Source organism: Anoplopoma fimbria, chromosome 10 (genome assembly GCF_027596085.1).
Source record: "Anoplopoma fimbria isolate UVic2021 breed Golden Eagle Sablefish chromosome 10, Afim_UVic_2022, whole genome shotgun sequence".
Lineage (NCBI taxonomy): Eukaryota > Metazoa > Chordata > Actinopteri > Perciformes > Anoplopomatidae > Anoplopoma > Anoplopoma fimbria.
In genome coordinates, this window is record NC_072458.1 from 14,359,913 (window position 1) to 14,379,026 (window position 19,114).

Consider the following 19,114-nt stretch of genomic DNA (forward strand, 5'->3'; position numbering starts at 1 on the left):
GAAAGCCAGGGCTGTCTGCATTTTAAACCAAACTTCCAATTTTCTCCTCCTATCTTTCTTCATTCTCACTGAAGCTGGAAATTGAGTACGGCACACTTATGTGTAGAGGGAGGGAGTGGAATAAAAGGCACGCTGCCTTTCAGGAGTTTAACAAGTTATTTATTCAATCTACATTACCTGTATGTTTGTATGTGAAGAGCAGTAGGGTTGATGTTCTTTTTGGAGAGCCTTGTGATGTACGAATATGTCCCCTGAATTTAAATTTAGAGGGGAGTCAAAGTCAAACAACTGTGTCATCCATCCAACTCTTTCCAACTGAAATGATAAAAGTCATACATTTTTGCAGTAAAAAAAAAAATCATATTAATGATCAAAATGTTTTTTCAATGTCGTTTTAATATATTTGAATGGTGGCAAAGATGGCAGCCGGAAAGCTACATGTTTAAACAACCTTTTTGGTTTTTCATACATTGTTAGTTAATTAAAAGTGATGGTTACCTCTCCAACCAGAATGTATGCTAATACGAAAAGGAAACAAACTAAGGCTAATTGGCTAATAAGAATTTTGTTAATGTTCCTTGCAAATCAAAGATCAACTGTTTTGTTATAACAGTGTTACTGAAAAATAAGGATTACACCATATGGCATCTAGCTGTTAGAATTTGCAGGTGAGTTCTTCTGTGTGCTAACGCACAGCTACCCAGCTAGTTCCTTCCTCATTTCTAGATTTGTGTGCCTCTCTGTCTCCTGGCCCCTCTGTCTCTTGACCCGATTATCGCTCTCAGTGCTCCATCCTGAATGAATTTCCCAATTTCTAAAATCCATCTTGTTAATTGAAGAGGCTTCATGGAGGAGCTATGAGCAAGGGAACACCAGTATCTCCTTTTTTGGCAATCGTAAACAAATAAAAGAAGCATCCCACACAGCTGAAATTATCTCTAACTTGAGCAGGACCCTTTAAATGTAACTGTTTTGATTTCATAAATCAGGATGATCAAATTATCTGACCTTCTTCCACATTCCTTAATGACATCCACCTTGATATTACTTGTGTTTTTATCTTGAATGTAAACTACATCTAAATACACTGCTATAATCCTGACATGATGTTAACAAGTACAAACAACAGCTAAGAGCAATGTATTATATCAGTAAGAACATTCTCTGAGTGTGTTGTGTGTGTATAAATCAACCATACATATATATAATATACCACTCTTTATTTCTCATTTCTAAATAGAAGTAACTCACATGTAACCCCAATTATATGTGCGTAGTCCACTTTCGCTCTTGATTAGTTAAAAATTAATGAAAGTTACTGTGTTAAATACAATTTAAGCATGATACATTTAGATTATACACCAGTAGAGAAGTTACAAAAATACTTGGTCAGGTTTCGGAAATAAATCAGTTTTTGGTCTTTCAATAATTCAATGTATGGAAATCTAATCAAAGCGTCAGTTTTTGATTATATCTTTACACCACAATATCCAGTGACCTGTCTGTCTGAGATTCTATATAGAGCCCTTGCTGAATCAACTTGCCCACCATTACATTTCCTTTTAGCCTGGGAAATTAGCAAGATGTGTTCAGCATTGTTCTGCAAAGTGCTTTTCACATTCCTGTCTTTGGATGGAAAGCTTAGCACTGAAAGGCCACTTTACCACGAGAATAGCATGAGTGTGAGAGAGGAATTAAAATGGGTGGGTTTAATGGCCTCAAGAAAATTGCAGTCCACATGAGACCCCCCTTTGGTTCTGCTTCCCTGGAGCTTTGACTGACAGCTCCGTCGCTGCAACTGTGTCTTTCCCCTGCCAGTGGAGTCAGCTTTGGCTCTAGGTATGCGGAGACAGCTACAGAACGATGGACAGTCTGTGACAAAACCAGCTTTTTATGCTGCACTTCCTGGCACTTCCCAGGACAGATTTACCATTCACCTCAGGAAACAGCAGCCATGTCGCAAATCATTACCATTGTGATGAGTCACAGTAACCAATGGTGTGCAAACCTGCAGAAACGCCAGTTCAGCCACCTTTGTACATGCAGGACTAGAGTGTCACCTTAGCAGTAAGGGTGTAGGTCTGCCTTATGGACGGTAAGTGAATGCGCCTCTGGTTAAGATAAAATAAGATAATCCTTTATTAGTCCCGCAGCGGGGAAATTTACAGGATTACAGCAGCATAGATATAGTGCAAACAAGGTACATAGTAAAAAAAAAAAAAAAAAAAAAAAGTATTTTAAATAAGTAAATAAGAAAAATAAAATCCACAATAACAAAAAAATATATATATATATATACAGACAGAATAATTATAGTATTGCACAGTGTATTTGTATTGCACAGATTTTTTTGTGTTTTGTTTTGTGGTCTACTGGGATGGCAGACAGAGCTGGTTGTGCAGCCTGACAGCAGCTCTCTGTGGTGGTGAGGTGACTGGAGAAGGGAGACTGTGTGTAGCACATCACAGGGTCTCCAATGTGCTCTGTGGGGCTGACTGCACAGTCATGCTCACTGAAGTGATTTTACACTGAAAAAAACTATATTGAACTAAAATCATGCAATTCTTCATTACTAATTGATTTAATCCTCGATTTATAGAATATGAGATGGCAATTTCATCAGTTTTGGTGCGCTCCACGGCCTGCATAATCAATATTTTTTATTTTAACACAAGCCATAATCTTTTACTGAACCACTTTTAGTAATTGTTAGTTGTGACTTTATAATCAGCTATAATTTGGTTTAATTTGATGACTGAGAGCAACACTGAGTGGACCTCTGAATCCATGTTAAGGCATATTCATTACACGCAACTCTGGATTCCATGAAACACCTTTTACTCTCAAATCCTGATGCAAAATCATCAAGCAAAGCCTTCAAAACTAAAAGAAAAACACCACATGAAGAAACAAAGAAATATTATACAAAATACACAGGATTATGTGTGTGTCCGAGCGTCAGAGCTGGCCGTGAAGCGAAGTAGCGCAGATGGGTAGCATCTGTATAGCGGCCCTGTCTCTTTTTATGCAGTTATGAGACTAGATGTGAGTGTAAACCACATTAGACTTCTCCCAAGCAGGAAATATCCCGGGTGTCAGCCTGCATTCTGTCAGTGTCCTTACTGATTGCTTCCTACATTTCATTATGCTAAACGCAGCTTTTTACACACACGGCAAGGAGTGTTTTATAGGGAGGGCGGCCAGGAGACGCATCCTGGGAGCGTCTGAGCATGCCAGCCACGAACAGAGAGTGTCCCCCGACAGCTGCTTATTGTGAACAGGTTTTTAAAAGCTTGTGACAGGGTGGACTGCAACAGCAGACAACCACATCATCCTCAATTCTCCTCCTGCAATTCCAGTGGTTCAACAAGGCTAAAGACAAGCCTTTGAGATCAGTTTGGCAGAGGAACGCCAAACGTGTCTGCATTTTAGACCTGCTGTAGAAAATCCCACGTTGGATGGCTTAACTTGCACGATAGAACAGCACAACAGAGGACAGCAGTAAATGTATTCAACCATTCATTGCTGTCATAATCCCACTACTAAGTATGGACATTTTCGGACAGCGCTTAAATTCAATTGGACTGTCTGTAAATATAGCAAAGTTGTAATTGGCTGTCAATATCTCTCCCAAAGGCCATATTACAGAAATTATCCAAAGCAAATAAGAGGATCTCTGCATGATCAAATGTCAAAGCCAACGGGTGGGTGGGGGGGCAATGGAAGGGCAGACAGGTGTCCTGAGGGTACGTCACATGCTCTTTGCATCGCAGAAACCCTTGAATTGGTAAAGGAATAAGTGCTGCCAAATATAGGACTGGACTAATATCAGGCTAGGCCACAGATGCTTCCATCAGGCGGATGTCTCATTGTGTAGCCGTCTCTACATTGAGGCAGCCGAGAGAGGGAACAAGACTCTGTCATGTGCTCCTCGCCATGTCCAAGTAGTCTGCTCTTGGATCAGAGGATTGGAAATTTAGCTTTTCCTGCTACTGACATTTGTAGCACTCAGTATTCCGAGATCTTACGAAAGAAAACTGTGAAAATGGCTGAAGTCTTTTTGGCTCGTCTTTGTTTTGTGTGGAATCCCCACAGTTAATACATTTTTAGATCATTCAACCTGGATGGGAAATTCAGCTTCATTGTAACTATTTGTGTTAAATGGAAACCTGACAAAAGCAGACCCATAGCCCATTTTGGGTCTTTGAACTAAGTTTAGAATATTGGGAATTTTACTTCAAGGCAATCCGCAGGAGCTACACACACTCACAAAAGATCAAAAACATACTCACACAGCTCTGCTGTTCCCAGTTGCTCCTTAATTCTACATTTACATTAAAACTTTCAACCATAAATGGTCTTTACTTTATACTTCTACCTCTCTGTTCACAGCTAGAACATTTTAAATGTTTAAATTTTTAAATGAAAATTGCATTTCTTTGGCTTTTTGGCTCATTAAAATTCAGAGCATTTGTATTTCCTCCACGTGCCCCTAAACATGGTGATGAATGAGCCGGTGGCTCGCAACTAATGGTGCAAACAGCGCAAACAACAACAACAACAGTGCTGGCGGAGCTAACAGTGTTTAGGTGGAAACCAATGATGGCAGGTTGGCACTACCCTTCAGCGACAAACACAGAGCCGAGCGACGGCAATAAGCTAGCCAGTGTTGCATGCTCGAATGCACTAAAAAGGCAGCTGGACTGACCGTAATCTGGAAGCTGTTAAACTGAACTCTTCCGGAGTTTGTGATGTCAAGTATTCTTGACCGCTGACTGGTAGCTGAATTGACGGGTACAAAGTGATGGGTTTGACGGTTGAGAGTGAGCAGGCAGGCATGAGACTGGCAAACTGGCAGGCGGAAATGAATCTGAGCACAACGAAACAGAGTTTAAACTCAGTGACAAAAACATAGGAATTCCAGAAACTTAACTGAGGTCTGAGAACTTTGCTATTTCGGTTGCGGAGAGAACAACCTTGCCAAGACTGGGAAGATAGCCAGGGTTGACCACTTTGGTCGAGAGTCTGATTACTTGAAAAATATTGAATGGAACATTTTTCAAGGTACCCTGAGGATGTATTTGTTGATCCTCTTTATGACCAAATAACTGCCAAACCAATTTAATCTGCCCAGCTGTTATTTGTGTAGTGCTAAACAGAACATTTTAGCATCAGAGGAGGATAAAGAGTTCAAACTGAATTGAGACCTTTTTGACGTAGAGTATCTACATTGTTATTAACTTGGCTTTGAAACAATGTTGTTGAAATTATATTGAGTATCATCATACTACGCTTGGGGCGGCTGTGGCACATGAGGTAGAGCACTTGACCCGCAACCACAAGGTCGGTGGCTCGAACCCCTCCACAGGCAACATGCCGAGGTGTCCTTGAGCGAGACACCCAACCCCAAAATTGCTCCCCGGGCGCTTCATTGCAGCCCACTGCTCTTCCGGGATGGGTCAAATGCAGAGAACTGAATTTCCCCATTGTGGGACTAATAAAGGCTTAATTATTATTGTTATTTATGACTAAATTCTCAGTATTGACAGGGAAAAGCCCCGAATAAAGTCTCATGTTGGAATGATGTTAGAAGAAAAGCTGCTGTAGGCTGTTGTGTAGCTTGTTTCGTCAGTCAAGAGGGAATGGAGGGGCTGCCATTTCTTCCACTACTACCCGCCAACAAGAAAGCGTCAGTGCATAGAGCTGATAACAAAATATGCAGTGTCAAGCCTTTGATAAACAAATTGCTCTTCCTCCCTGCTGGGACAAACCGACTTACTGGAAGCCATGGTAATTCCACCAGTAAGAGCACCACTGCAAGTCCTGAGCACTTTCCAAAACATGCCAAATGTTGAGATATAATCCCTCTTTATGAAGACATACTGTCACACGGAACTGCTTCATTAAAAGTATACCACCAATGATACACTTGCACTACTTTAAGTTTTATCCCATGTTGCCTTATTTTGGTAGATCCTTCTTCAAAACTATTCTATTTTTGTTCGTTAGAACATGATAGTCCAGTAACTTGATAAGCAGTGGGAAAGCTACTTTGAAATGGTAGTTAGTAGCCAGTGAAGGTGCAAACTACTGTTCATTTGAAGTGGTTTAGCTGATGTAATTTATCACAAAGTTAACATCAGTGAATGATGATAATTCACTGGCTATCACAGAATACTGAGCACGTAAATCCATACCCATGACACAAGAGAGAAACCGTAAACCAGGATTTCTCTAGAAGTGGTCCAGTGATTTTAATATAACATGCGCAGGTCAGTGATTTAAATTCCATCCAGAGTACAAATGTCTGTGGTTTTTCCATCCTAATTTCATTCCCAAGTCAAATACGGCAGCTTGGTCAGTGGCCCTACGCGTCAAACTAAGACATCTACGAGGCCGTGGTTATGGCAGGGGTAAAGGCCTTTCAACGGAAATATTATAGCTGTGTCCCAATCCAGCGGCTGCATCCTTCGGAGGGTGTATTTGTAGACCGATTGCGTCACAGCGGCCACAACGAGGCTGTCCCATTTCAACGACTCCTTCTAATGCGGCCGACAAATGCAGCCTACTTTTCCCAGATTTGGAGGATACAACTGATGGATCCTTCACCGCCCAACATATCCCAAGATTCATTGCGTGCCGGTGAAGTTGATTTTCTTTTTTTTTTTAATGACATGGCGACTAGTGGACCAGCAACGGGAGAATTCACATTTAAATGTAGTTATTGGGTTTTAACTCACGTGAATATTTATAGATACAAGTGTTAAAACTAAAAACAAGGGACCTGATCAGATCACACTTATGTTAAAATGATCGGTTAATTTACGTGATGCTATTAACTAACCAGCTGACGCTACTGAGCGCGCTATTTATAGCAGCTTGTTCACTTTAATCTTTTAACTTAGCTTTACCTCTTTTATACTCTTTTATGACAACCAAAGCTGGTTGCTAGGAGATGGGAGTGGCAAAAGGGTGGGGCCGCGAAAAGCTGGTGACGCAAACAGGAAATCATTTGTGGACCAGACCGTCTCATTTCGGGGACCGCTCGGTCAAGCCTTAGGCTGGCTCTTCCGAAGGCTGCAGCCGCTGGATTGGGACACAGCTATTGGCAACAGCTTAGGGCCATCTTTACTCCCTGTCAGCAGATGTCATTCAGATAGGCTGTACTTTGCAAATTTCCCCGCTGCGGGACTAATAAAGGATTATCTTATCTTATCTTTATGTTTAAAACTGTAAAATGGTTGCATTTGGAGAAGTTTGGGTCAAAAAACGTTTCCTCATTGGAGTAAACTTCTCGATGAGGAAAAGCATGACATCACTCTCGTGATTATTTCTCCCCCTTTTCCAGGTATGTAGTGAATTTTTGAAAGAAGTGAACTTGTCGGTATGGTTTTGCTAACATGCCATACAGTTCAAGAGAATGTTGTTGTTATGTTTTGTGTACTTAAGAGTTGAGTTTTGCCGAGAGTACTAATGTGTATGTGTACGCAAATTCCTGCTTGAACTGTGTAGTTGTAGCTGCGTGAAGTGTAGCCGCCATTTTGTCAATTAATATGTACATAGTAGTAATATTTTATTTATTTTAATTGTATAATACCTTTTATGCACTTTAAGTGAGTTCTGAATAGTTATGTGTGTTTTATGTGAAGTTAAGCTATTTTGTGCTTCATAACCTAATGAGAGAAAGTGAGAAATATGCCAGGTAATACTTTAAATATTGTTTTTACTTAAATAAGGTATGCACTCTCTACTCTCCTGTGTATCTCTTCCATGTAAATTGTTGTATTTTTGTTGTACAAGAATTGCAGTAAACTTCTCTATGAGGAAAAGCATCACATCACTCTCGTGATTATTTCTCCCCCTTTTCCAGGGGCGTAACAAAAAAAAAAACTTTATTTCTCCCAAATCACAATCTTGTACTAAACCTATCCAAGTAATTTTGTTGCCTTAGCCCTAACCCATGTATTACTTGTGTAAATGCAAAACTTTTTTAAAAGACAGTGTACACCTGTAATGAGCAGAAACTGAGACATGCAAAACGGATGCTAGAGGGGTACGTAGACGCCATAGTTTGAAGCACAGGGCCACTGAAAACTTTTGGAATTTTTCACTACCCACCCGTGCATCAATTACTGGCCCTAAACCTACTGTTAAATAAAATAAAATATAGGTGTTATAGCATTTCCCCCTTCCCCACTACGTAGTAGAAAAAATGCAGTGGAAACCACTCATAGTGATTGCGTCTGTCTGGGTCAAATTGATAAATATAAGTAGACCCAGTCTGCATTTCAGGGTTTAGTTATGAGTGAATCAACGTCGTGGACCAAGGCTGAATTCCTATTAAAGTTTGATTTTGCCATGCAAAGCATGTTGAGACGCCAACATTCTTTCAACTTCATACCTTTCAACATGGGTAAAATAATGTTTTGCATCAATGTTTAATTACTGTTAAATAAGGTTGACGTCAGTAGAACTGAGGTTGTGGGTGGGAGTGTGTCGGTGTAGGAGGTGAAAAAGGTATAAATGGGCCAGGTTAATTATTTGTTGTATGGGGAGCCAGTAGAGGTTATGAAGGACTGGTATGACGTTATCTCTGGTGCGGGAATAGGAAAGCATTTGATACTGCAACATTGTTTTGACGCCATTCTTCTCAATATGGGTGAATTAACGTGTAAGTCCCGCATCTAAAACTGTTGAATTTAGTGTTGATTCCTCACTCTCTGAATGAAATACTATTTATTTAATTCAGAGAGTGAGGAACTGCTCGGTCGACTACAGTGTCATGGTCTCCCATTGCTTTGGTTCTTGTTGTTTTGTTAACGAAAGCATTTAAAGAGAAAAAAAAACACAGGTTAGATCATTGTAAAAAAATCCGTACATTTTAGCCTTTGTGTGAAAAAGGAAATCCTGTGTAGTGTACATTGTTGTCAACAATTTTCCAAAGCTGTACCACAGTAAGTAGGATCACATCAAGATCACACTTGGTTTGTTAAGAAATGCAAAGTGTGCAAACTCTGTTGATTTGTAATGAAAGGAAACCACTTTGTTGTTGCAAATGAACCACATCCATGACAGCATATTTAGCAAATACCATGAAAACTGTGATCTACTATTGGTCCAAAATCTGAATGGGAGGTTGATAGACTAATAATAGCTGATTTAGGGTGTTTTTCCATACTCCAAAAAATTAAATGACAGGGTGCCCAAAAACGATAACAAAGAAACCTGTCGAACCTATTTGACTGCATGTATTAATTATAAAGTTTGTTTTTCATTCAACCAAATTACATGAACTCTGAACTGCAGAGGTTGAAGGGAATTAAAATTGTGATATTTAGTAAATACTTATAACGTATCTATCCAACTGTATTATCTTACTGCATCTGATAAGAACAGCAATATCCATTACACACAGGTAATCCAAACCCGCTGGGTTGCTGGACCTATGCCAGTATTGTTTTTACAATTGTATTTGCTAGTAGGTAGGTAAATCAAAGAAGATTGACAAACTGACTCAGTCTCCATCAGTTGAATGGGATTTACTCTTGCAGCACGTCTCTGAGATACAGGCTGTAAAGATAGCTGCCTTTTTATATATACAGCGGGTAAAATAAGTATTGAACACGTCACCATTTTTCTCAGTAAATATATTTCTAAAGGTGCTATTGACATGAAATTTTCACCAGATGTCGGTAACAACCCAAGTAATCCATACGTACAAAGAAGACCAAACAAATAAGTTCAGAAATTAAGTTATGTGTAATAAAATGGAATGACAGGGAAAAAGTATTGAACACGCTTACTGAAATTGATTTAATACTTCGTACAAAAGCCTTTGTTGGTAATGACAGCTTCAAAATGCCTCCTGTATGGAGAAACTAGTCGCATGCATTGCTCAGGTATGATTTTGGCCCATTCCTCCACACAAACAGTCTTCAAATCTTGAAGGTTCCGTGGGCCTCTTCTATGAACTCTGATAGGTTTGAGTGATTGAGTGGTTCTATCTTTATGGTGATTACAGTGGGTACAATGATTACAATGGTTTGAAGAAGCAGATGAGAGGTCTTTCTGATCATCCAGGTAACATCCTTTACACACAGCCCCATCTTAATTTGCTTTCAATATTTGATTTCCATTAGACACACACACACACACACACACACACACACACACACACACACACACACACACACACACACACACACACACACACACACACACACTAAATTCTTAGTGTGCTTCCAAATACATCAAGTCTTTATACATATTGTTCCATATACCCCAAGCCCTTTCTTCTGAAGATTTTTTTCTCTACATGGATGGGTAGGAAGAGAATTCCTCCCTGCTGACACTGCTGAACACCAGTACACTGGAGCTGCCATACTGTGGTGAATTCCAGGGTTTCAGGTGCATATAAATGTCCTGGGAACACATTATTTATTACAATCCCAAAGCCACGTACAGAAGGCTAGGTTTTTCTGAGCAAAATGCAATATCTACAACCTAGAGATCTGGTGTTTATCCACTTGGATTAGCTGCCAAATCATGCTTATATCTTCTGTAAGCCAGCTCTATAATGCAAAGTTTAGAATTTATTTTCTAAAATAGCTAATTGTGTTTTTAAAGGGGGCATATAAAATTACATTTGTAATTTGTGTATGCTTTTGAGAACATGAATTGCAATTAATGGTATTTCATTGCAGGAAATATTTTTATTTGATTAGCCTGAAAATAAAAGCAAAGACTCAATGTAACAGAGATCAGAGAGCCATAAAATACATTCCCTTTCTTTAAGCAAAAGTAAAGTTAAGTAAATAAACATTTATGGACTGATATGGTATGGAAATCGTGTAGCAGCGTTCTCTCCATTTCCCCACTCTTGCTCTCTCAGGTCAACAGTAAACGGATCCGATCCACAGATTGACTTATCTACCTGAATCCAATTTTCATGTTCACTGACTGCAATGAGTGGCTTCATTCCAGGATGAATTACGCTTTTTCTATCAGCTTTTGATAAACAAATCGAGCGCCGCTTCAAGCCCCTGAAAAGGAAAAAAATGTTGAGCATTCAGTATGAATAAATCACAGGTTAGAGGCACATACTTCTGAGGAGATTTTATTTAGAAACCAAGTCATGATACCACGATCTGTCTGCATGTGGCAAAGAAAAAGTAAAGTTATTTGCTAAACCCAAGCAACTGTCCTGTCAAATTGTTTTCTTTCATAATTTCTTCTTTCAGTTTGTCCATCTTTAATCTATGACCTCCAATAACCCTGACTTCTCATCTTAACCCTTGTATTTACAGAGGTACTTGTTCTGTTCCAGAAGTAAACAAAATATATATAAAAAAACAAATTTTCCCTTTTAATAAGGTTTATCATTAAGAACACATCCTTCAGCTGCAACAAATAATAATTTTCATTTTCAATTCATGTGTGTGATTGTTAGTTTAGTAAAAGTCAGAAAATAATTAAAATTTCCATCTCAGTCATCCAGAACCCACTGGAACGTTGTCAAATCTATTTTGTCCAACCATCAGATTCAGATATATTCAATATAAAAATGATATAGAAAGCAACAGCAAATGCGCAGTTCATTTGACTAATCAATTTATCGACTAATTCTTTCAACACTATTGTTGTTCCAAATCGGAAATTTCTGGCACAACTTTACCAACTTCTAAGGTGCATTGAGAAGGGGAAAAGTCTGAAGAGGTCAAAACTCAAGCAACACTTATAGTATATAGAACAAATGTTCGGCTTGTGGTTCATCATGGAACACATTACAAACAACATTTCAACTCATTGAACATTCCCCTTGCTTCTCTGGGAAGGTCTGGGACAAGGGTTGGCCTGAAACCATATGGCCACATACCCGATCCGCGTTATGTCGGTGTGCCGGTGTTTGGTGTTTTTTTTTTTTTTTTTTTTCTGTTTCATACCTACCCTATTGTAATGATTTTTGTTTAATGATGACCCTGATGAAGACCACATGTCATCAAAACACGTCAGTCAGTCAGTCAAACAACACTTTTGTGATTTACAGTGAACAATCAAATTATGATTACTTAAAGTAAAAAGACATTCCGGGGTACACGCCAAGTTAGTAACATGCATTCATGGGACATACAGATGGAGAGGGAGAGGAGCTCAGTGTTTCACAGGAAGTTCCTTGGCAGTCTAGGCCTATAGCAGAATATCTAGGGGTTGGTCCAAGGCAAACCTCAGTCAGCCCTAACTATAAGTGTTGTCGAAGAGGAAAGTCTTAAGCCTACTCTTAAGTGTGTCTGACCCCCTGGACTGGAAGTTGGTTCCACAGGAAAAATGCTTGATACCTGAAGGTTCTGGCCCCTATCCTTCTTTTGGATACTCTAGAAACCACAAGTAACCCTGCATTCAGGGAGACTAGTGTTGGAGTGGAGCAATATTATACTACCAGCTCTTTAGCCTGACCCTTAAGCGCTTTGTAGGTGAGGAGAAAGATTTTAAATACTATTCTGAATTTAACAGGGAGCCAGTGCAGAGAAGCTAATACAGGAGTTATATGATCTCTTTTTCTGTCAGTACACATGCGATCAACTGGAGAATCTTATAAGAGCTGCCTGATAATAAGGAATTGCAATAATCTAGACCCAAAGTAACAAGTGCATGTTAGTTTTCTGCATATGTGCCTTACTCTGCAATATTACTTGGTTGAAAAAAGACAAGGCAAAGGTTTGTTTTACGTGGGAGTTATATCCTGATCAGAGATAACTTTGAGATTATGTAGGGAGGTACTATCTAGCTATCTCCATGACTAACTTTGGCATGCAATTAGGATTCATCATTTACATGTACAAACTTCGATGGATCTGATAAATAGGACTCAAACCAGCTTAGTACAGTACCTTTAATGCATATTAAATGTTCCAGTCTCTGTAATAGGATGTGATGGTCAATGGTGACAAATGCAGGACAAAAATCAAAGACAACAAGTACAGAGACAAGTCCTTTTCTGGACATGGAAAGTCATTAGTGATTTCCACCAGTGATGTTACTGAGCTATGATGCACACTAAATCCTGACCACAAATAAACAATTGTTACATAAAAAGTCACACAACTGATTAACAACTGCTTTTCGTTAAGCATCTTAGAGAGAAAGGGAAGGAAAGCTACAGTGTAGGTCTATAAGTGTTTTTTTTTTTTAAGAAACATTATTATTATTATTTATAGCAAATGTACTGTGGTGCATAGCCTCATCTTTAAGCAGCCATGTCTGGATAGGGTCTAAGATACAGGCAGATGGCTTTGATGCAGAAATCATAGAAGTAAATTGGTAAAGGTTGATGGTGCAAAAGCAGTCTTAATATACATCAGGTTTTACATCTGTTTCTAAGGTTCCTGTGTTTGAGGATAAATCAGTGTCAGTTGAGGGTAGGAGGTGGTTAATTTTGTCTCTAATAGTTAGAGTTTTATTACTCATGAAATCGCTATTACATAGGGCTATAGGAATACATTGCTCAATGGAGCTGTGACTGTCACAGTGTGGCAAACAGACAACAGGGGATGGACCCAATAGCAGATGGACCCAGGGAGCAGGAGGATATTTATAAGTAATTTAATAAAGAAAGTGTCTGAAACAAAACTTACAAGGCAGGTGAGTCCACAAGTGAGGAACTGAAAATCCATGAAAAAACCTGAACGGGCAAAACAACACTAAAAAGAATCAGGTAAATCAGACTACACAATTAATACAAACAGGAAAATAGCAGACAACAAGACACAGGTGGGCAGACACAACCAAAACCAAAATCATGACAGTGACTCGGTGGGGTTGTTCTTATTTTTCCTTTATGTTTTAAGACTAACCCAAATTCCTCCAAATTGGTGAAAAGCCATATTTGATAGACGATCGAAGTCACCATTAACCTATGTGACAAATGCATTATCTATCCTTCACAATTAAAGCTACCTGCTGCAGTAGGATATATTTTGATTCATTTAACAGGTTAAAAGTATCTTGAGATACATTATCCCTGGGAAATATGGCCAACATTGCAGCATAAGATAGGTATCACATAGTTACCGAAAAAAATGCTTTTTTAATCTACAACAATCAAATATGCAGTGGCACAACAAAATATGACCTTCGAGACATGACTATTTAATACAATTACATTCTTCATGAAACAAAAGAGGCCAGTCAATTCTCTGTGATCAATTCAGTAATTGCAGAAAGTGAAGGGCTGAACAGCATAGTTGTTTAGAGCAAAGCGTACAGGGTTGATATCAACATACGGTGACCAGACATCACTGTTTGTGCAGGATGTCTGGTCCCAAACAACAACAATATTCATTACCAAATTTTCCCAGTGTTAACCACAACTGAAATTATTCGAACAATATTACACTTGTTTTCAGTGCTTTCATGGACGTGTGTCACGTTCTGTCCCACTCCTTATTACCTAACCTACCTAATCAATCAATGAGTTGTTGTCAAGGCTGCTTGACGCTTGCAGCTATTTCTGAGCAAACCTGTCAGTATGCTAACAGTTAGCTGTCATGCAGAGACAAAGTCGTTCTTTACTAAAGAGCTCCAGGAGGATTACTTTCTTCCTTCATCATTTACTGTGCGTTATACTACACTTAAGGATCCTGGTTTAGGGGTTTGAACATATGATCCCCGTATATCACCAGTAACCAATGACTGACTAACAGCTGGTAAGAATTCATAGGAGTGGTAGTTTTGTTGTACGTTAACAGTTACCTTAGAACACTAAAAATAAATCCCCATCAGGATGCTTTTTCAGAAAGACAGATATAAAAAAACCTCAAACACCCTCAATCTAGTGGACTAGAAGAGAGATGACGTAAGGGCGTCTAAGTTTTCTCAACATTTAGGGCGAGTCCCATCAGTGCAAAATAAGTGAATCCAGCACTCCATCTCCCCCACACCAGGACATCCTAATGCCATTAGTGTAGGTAGAAGACAAGTAGAGCTGCTAGAGAGGCATGAGAAACAGTTGGGCAAGTGAAAGAAGGCTGGGTAATTTACTGTATAGACTCCTGATAGATGAGGTGATTTGAAGCAGGTGACACGATATTTAGATTCTAATTTGATGTGAGGACTGTTTACTGGAGTCCACTGAGGAAAGCCCACAACATGTTTACAGCATTACTGAGGTAATAATCACATAAAAGTCACATTACCATATAAATGAATGTCTGTTTTGTCACTCTCGATCCCTGATTGATACTAACACAATTGTGATTCCTTCTACAGCATAGAAGCCTTTCAAGAAGTTTTTGCCTGGGAAAAGTTATAATGCTGCATTCACACCAAACGCGGTGGAAAAAGCCAATCAGCTTTAAGATTCTCCTCATGTCATCGCTGACATCCTGCCGGTATTGAATCAGAAATGAAAGAAACAATATTGTAGCCGTAGGTGTTCACGAAGAGCTCCACGATACCTGATATTAGTTTAGAGCGTACGAAACTATGTGTATAAATGTATTTGTATAAACCATATGGTACAAACCATGAAAAAAACGATGCCGTATTTACACCTATATGACTTTAGTTTGAGGGTAATGGAGCTGCTAGAATGTTAGCAAAGAGTAGCACCAATCGATCGAAGCTCCTTTTGAGAAAACAACCATTTAAAAGTTATTTGCTTGTCGTCTTGCGGAGAGAACTTACAATGCATAAATTCTGACTTTGTACAAATTGTAAGCTATATGTAGTTATTTCGGCATCCCTTTTGTCTGATTATTGCAAATCACTGCAAAATTGCTTATTTTGGTTACATACAGCTGTAGAAAACCAGCCGATGTGTGGCTTGCTAGATATAGTGAATACAGCTCAATGAAAATCACTGAGCGCCTCTGGATGATGTTATGAATCTGTGCTTGTTGTGGGACTTCCACAACAAGCACAAAGCAGAAATAGTGGTTATTTCTTCCATAGTTGATGGCAGAAATAAATGGCTTGGTTGATAACGGTTTTCATGGAGACAAGCCACTCCCCCTCTCCAGCGCGTGTAGCATGAATGAAGCGATTAAAGTAACACGGCGTGAATAATTTGCTTTGCGTTTGGTGTGAACGCAGCATAAGACTCTGATCTCCTGATACTAGGACATTGTTGTTAATGAATACTTAACAGCAATTGACATGACAAAAATGTCTAAGCTTAATGTCTGATTACTATGTTTCTTCCAGAGCATTCAGTCACGTCTCATGGCTTTCATCAGCTGATGGATCTGAGGACAAATTAACCATCTCCTCAACCAATGGGGTTAGCTTGGTTGCTGGGGTGAAGGTTCCATCTGCTGATGAAGGCAACGAGGTCAGGCTGGAAGCTCCAGCAATAATCTAGTAAATAAGAATTATCTTTGTCAAGGTCCAAGGTCAAGATAAACCTTTAAGCTCAATTAGCATTTTTTGAAGCAGCATTTTTGTTTGTGCTGCATGTGAACACAATCTGCGAGACAAAGTTTCATTATGGGGTCCTTACACCAAGACAGATATCAAAATCTTTTTTCTGGAATAATTTAAAACATGAGCATTAATTACATGTATTTTTGTGGGTATACCGCGCATAGGCATTTTTTCTTACTTTGCTTCACTCATTAGACAACACATCTCAACCACCTGGTATACTGCTGGTTGAATGTAGTATAGGTCATAGAGCCTGCTTCCTATATGGGTCAAACTAAAGAATCAAAGTACTCGTAATATCTATTTTTCTGAAGTATGGTTTTCTCTCATTTTAGATATCTATAAAGTTACAATGCTGATGTTTGTTCAAGAGTTAATTTTCCTGATTAGGTTTTATTTGTTCTTTGATGCTATAAATAGGGGGTGAGACGTCAGGATCGACAGCTGCTTTGAGTGAACTAGTTGTGGAGCCGGATGCTCAGGAATTGTACAAGAGAGGAGATGCAACTTTGACTTTCATAACCGTGATTGTCTGTATCAAACAAAGACTGCAAGATCTTTATATACAGTCTATGGTTTATACAGTCATTGACCATGCTGTTAGCTAGCTTAGCAACATTGCCACTGACAGCCATTGCTATCAGACCATCATGTGTGTTCATAGCAGAGTTTATGAAACATGAATTAATGACCTGTATAATAGAACATGTGTCAATGTTATCATATATGTATTTATAGAGATATTATTGTTACATGTTAGGTTATTTGTTGAGTCTGTCCAGCTAACAAGGTGTGGCCTTGCTTAGCTTGCCATTGGGTCAGGCCTGTGCATGAGTGAAGGTGGATGGGTCCAACAGCCAGCGTTCTTTTATCCAGGAGACCTTGTGGTTCCACATCTGAAACGAGAAGTCAATGTTTATTAATTTGGCACGTAACTTTCGTAATGTAGGATGTAAGTGGAGATGCGCCATCCATCTATATATATATAAAGTCTATAGGTATCACATGCAGTCTCTTAACAAGAGTACCCACTGTCATCCTTTACATCCGCACTGATTGAAACACCGGCATGGGATTGTGAAAGGGATTATTGAGGGGTTTGGAATGATTTTGGATATCTAAGTGTTAGAGCTTTAACTTCTACGTAGTACATCGTGATGTTAGACCATGGACAAATTTCAACAGAGAGAGAAACATGTAAGCTGTCAACAATAGAAGATAATTTACCTTTGAGTAGTTCCCTTTAAAATGAAGTGGAATGTTTATTGGAACATTTAATTGTTATATTCGCCTTTAGCATCTAATATTTTGGGATTTGTAAAAAAATTATTTATTAACCTTGAAAGAGTGAGTGTCGGCTGATATATTCAACCCAGCATTCCACTTGCCTGCTCAAGCATAGGCCAGCTACAGAACATTAAATTTTGGGAGATCTCGATTTGTGGCCAAGGACAAAGGAGAACAGCTTGTCTGAATGTCACACCTGTTTGAACTGCAAAGGGCTCAATCTTAAGACTCAGTAAGCTGGAACTAGCTGTAATGCAATGCCATTACAGTAGAAGAGCAGGTCAGGGTTGCAAAGGCACAGTTCAAAATGCCACTCTGGGTGAGCCAAAGTCTTTTTACCTCAGTAAACTAAATGCTGTCCACAGAAAAGCAAAAGCGCAATGTCTTTTATTGACCTTCTCAGGGAAAACAGAAATGCCTCTCTAAAGGCCAGCAAAGAAAATAATATCTGAACACAATGTATATTTAGAACAAAAGTTGCTTTGGATACATAAGATGTTTGAATGTGTTGTTTAGACTTATCATCATGTACTATGACTCTTACTATGAGAGCTATTCATTTTAGACATATAAAGTTGCATTTAGTATTGACGTTATCATTCTGTAGGCATATAAACGTTAATCTAGACATAAAAATGCATTTAGTTTTGAATTGATTGATTTGTAGACACATCAACATGCATTTAGTAGTGATGTTATTTATATTTGATGAATAAAAAAATGCATTTAGTATTGCAGTTAGTACTTTTTAGGCATATACATATATTGTTTTGTATTTAATATGTTAATATTTTCATTTATTTGTTGTTTAAATTCTCACAATGAAGGAGAAGATCTCCTTGACTATGCACACAACAGCAGCAGGGAAGTAACGAGTAGCCTACATGCCCTAAGAAAAGTGTTCAGAGCATAATCAAATGCGATGGATCCATGTTTTTGGCTTTGATCCTATTAACGCTGAGATAGGTGATCAAAGCAAGACTCAGTATCTGTAGTATCAATACTTTGGGGAGTGCTCCACCTAACTTCAATAGAAATATAACGTCGGAGATAATAAATGTACAGTTTTTTACGATACAATAAACACTAAAATCTAAAGTTTTGCCCAATTATCAAAACCTTACACTCAAGGAGCAAAACTCGGCCCCAGATTTGCACCACTGTAAGCACAATGAGTCCGTTCACACTTTGTGCAAAACAATACACACAGTGATTTGAAACACTAACACACACGTCTATGCATTAGACACAGAAGTATATCAAGATGTCACTTCCTTGCAATTCTAAAGCACTGACTATCAAATTCACCCATGAGCCAGTTGATTGAACACACATCAGGTGTGCAAACACAAGATTGCCAGTTGACACACCAATCAGGTTTAAGCACAATAAAAATGCAGCAGGTGAG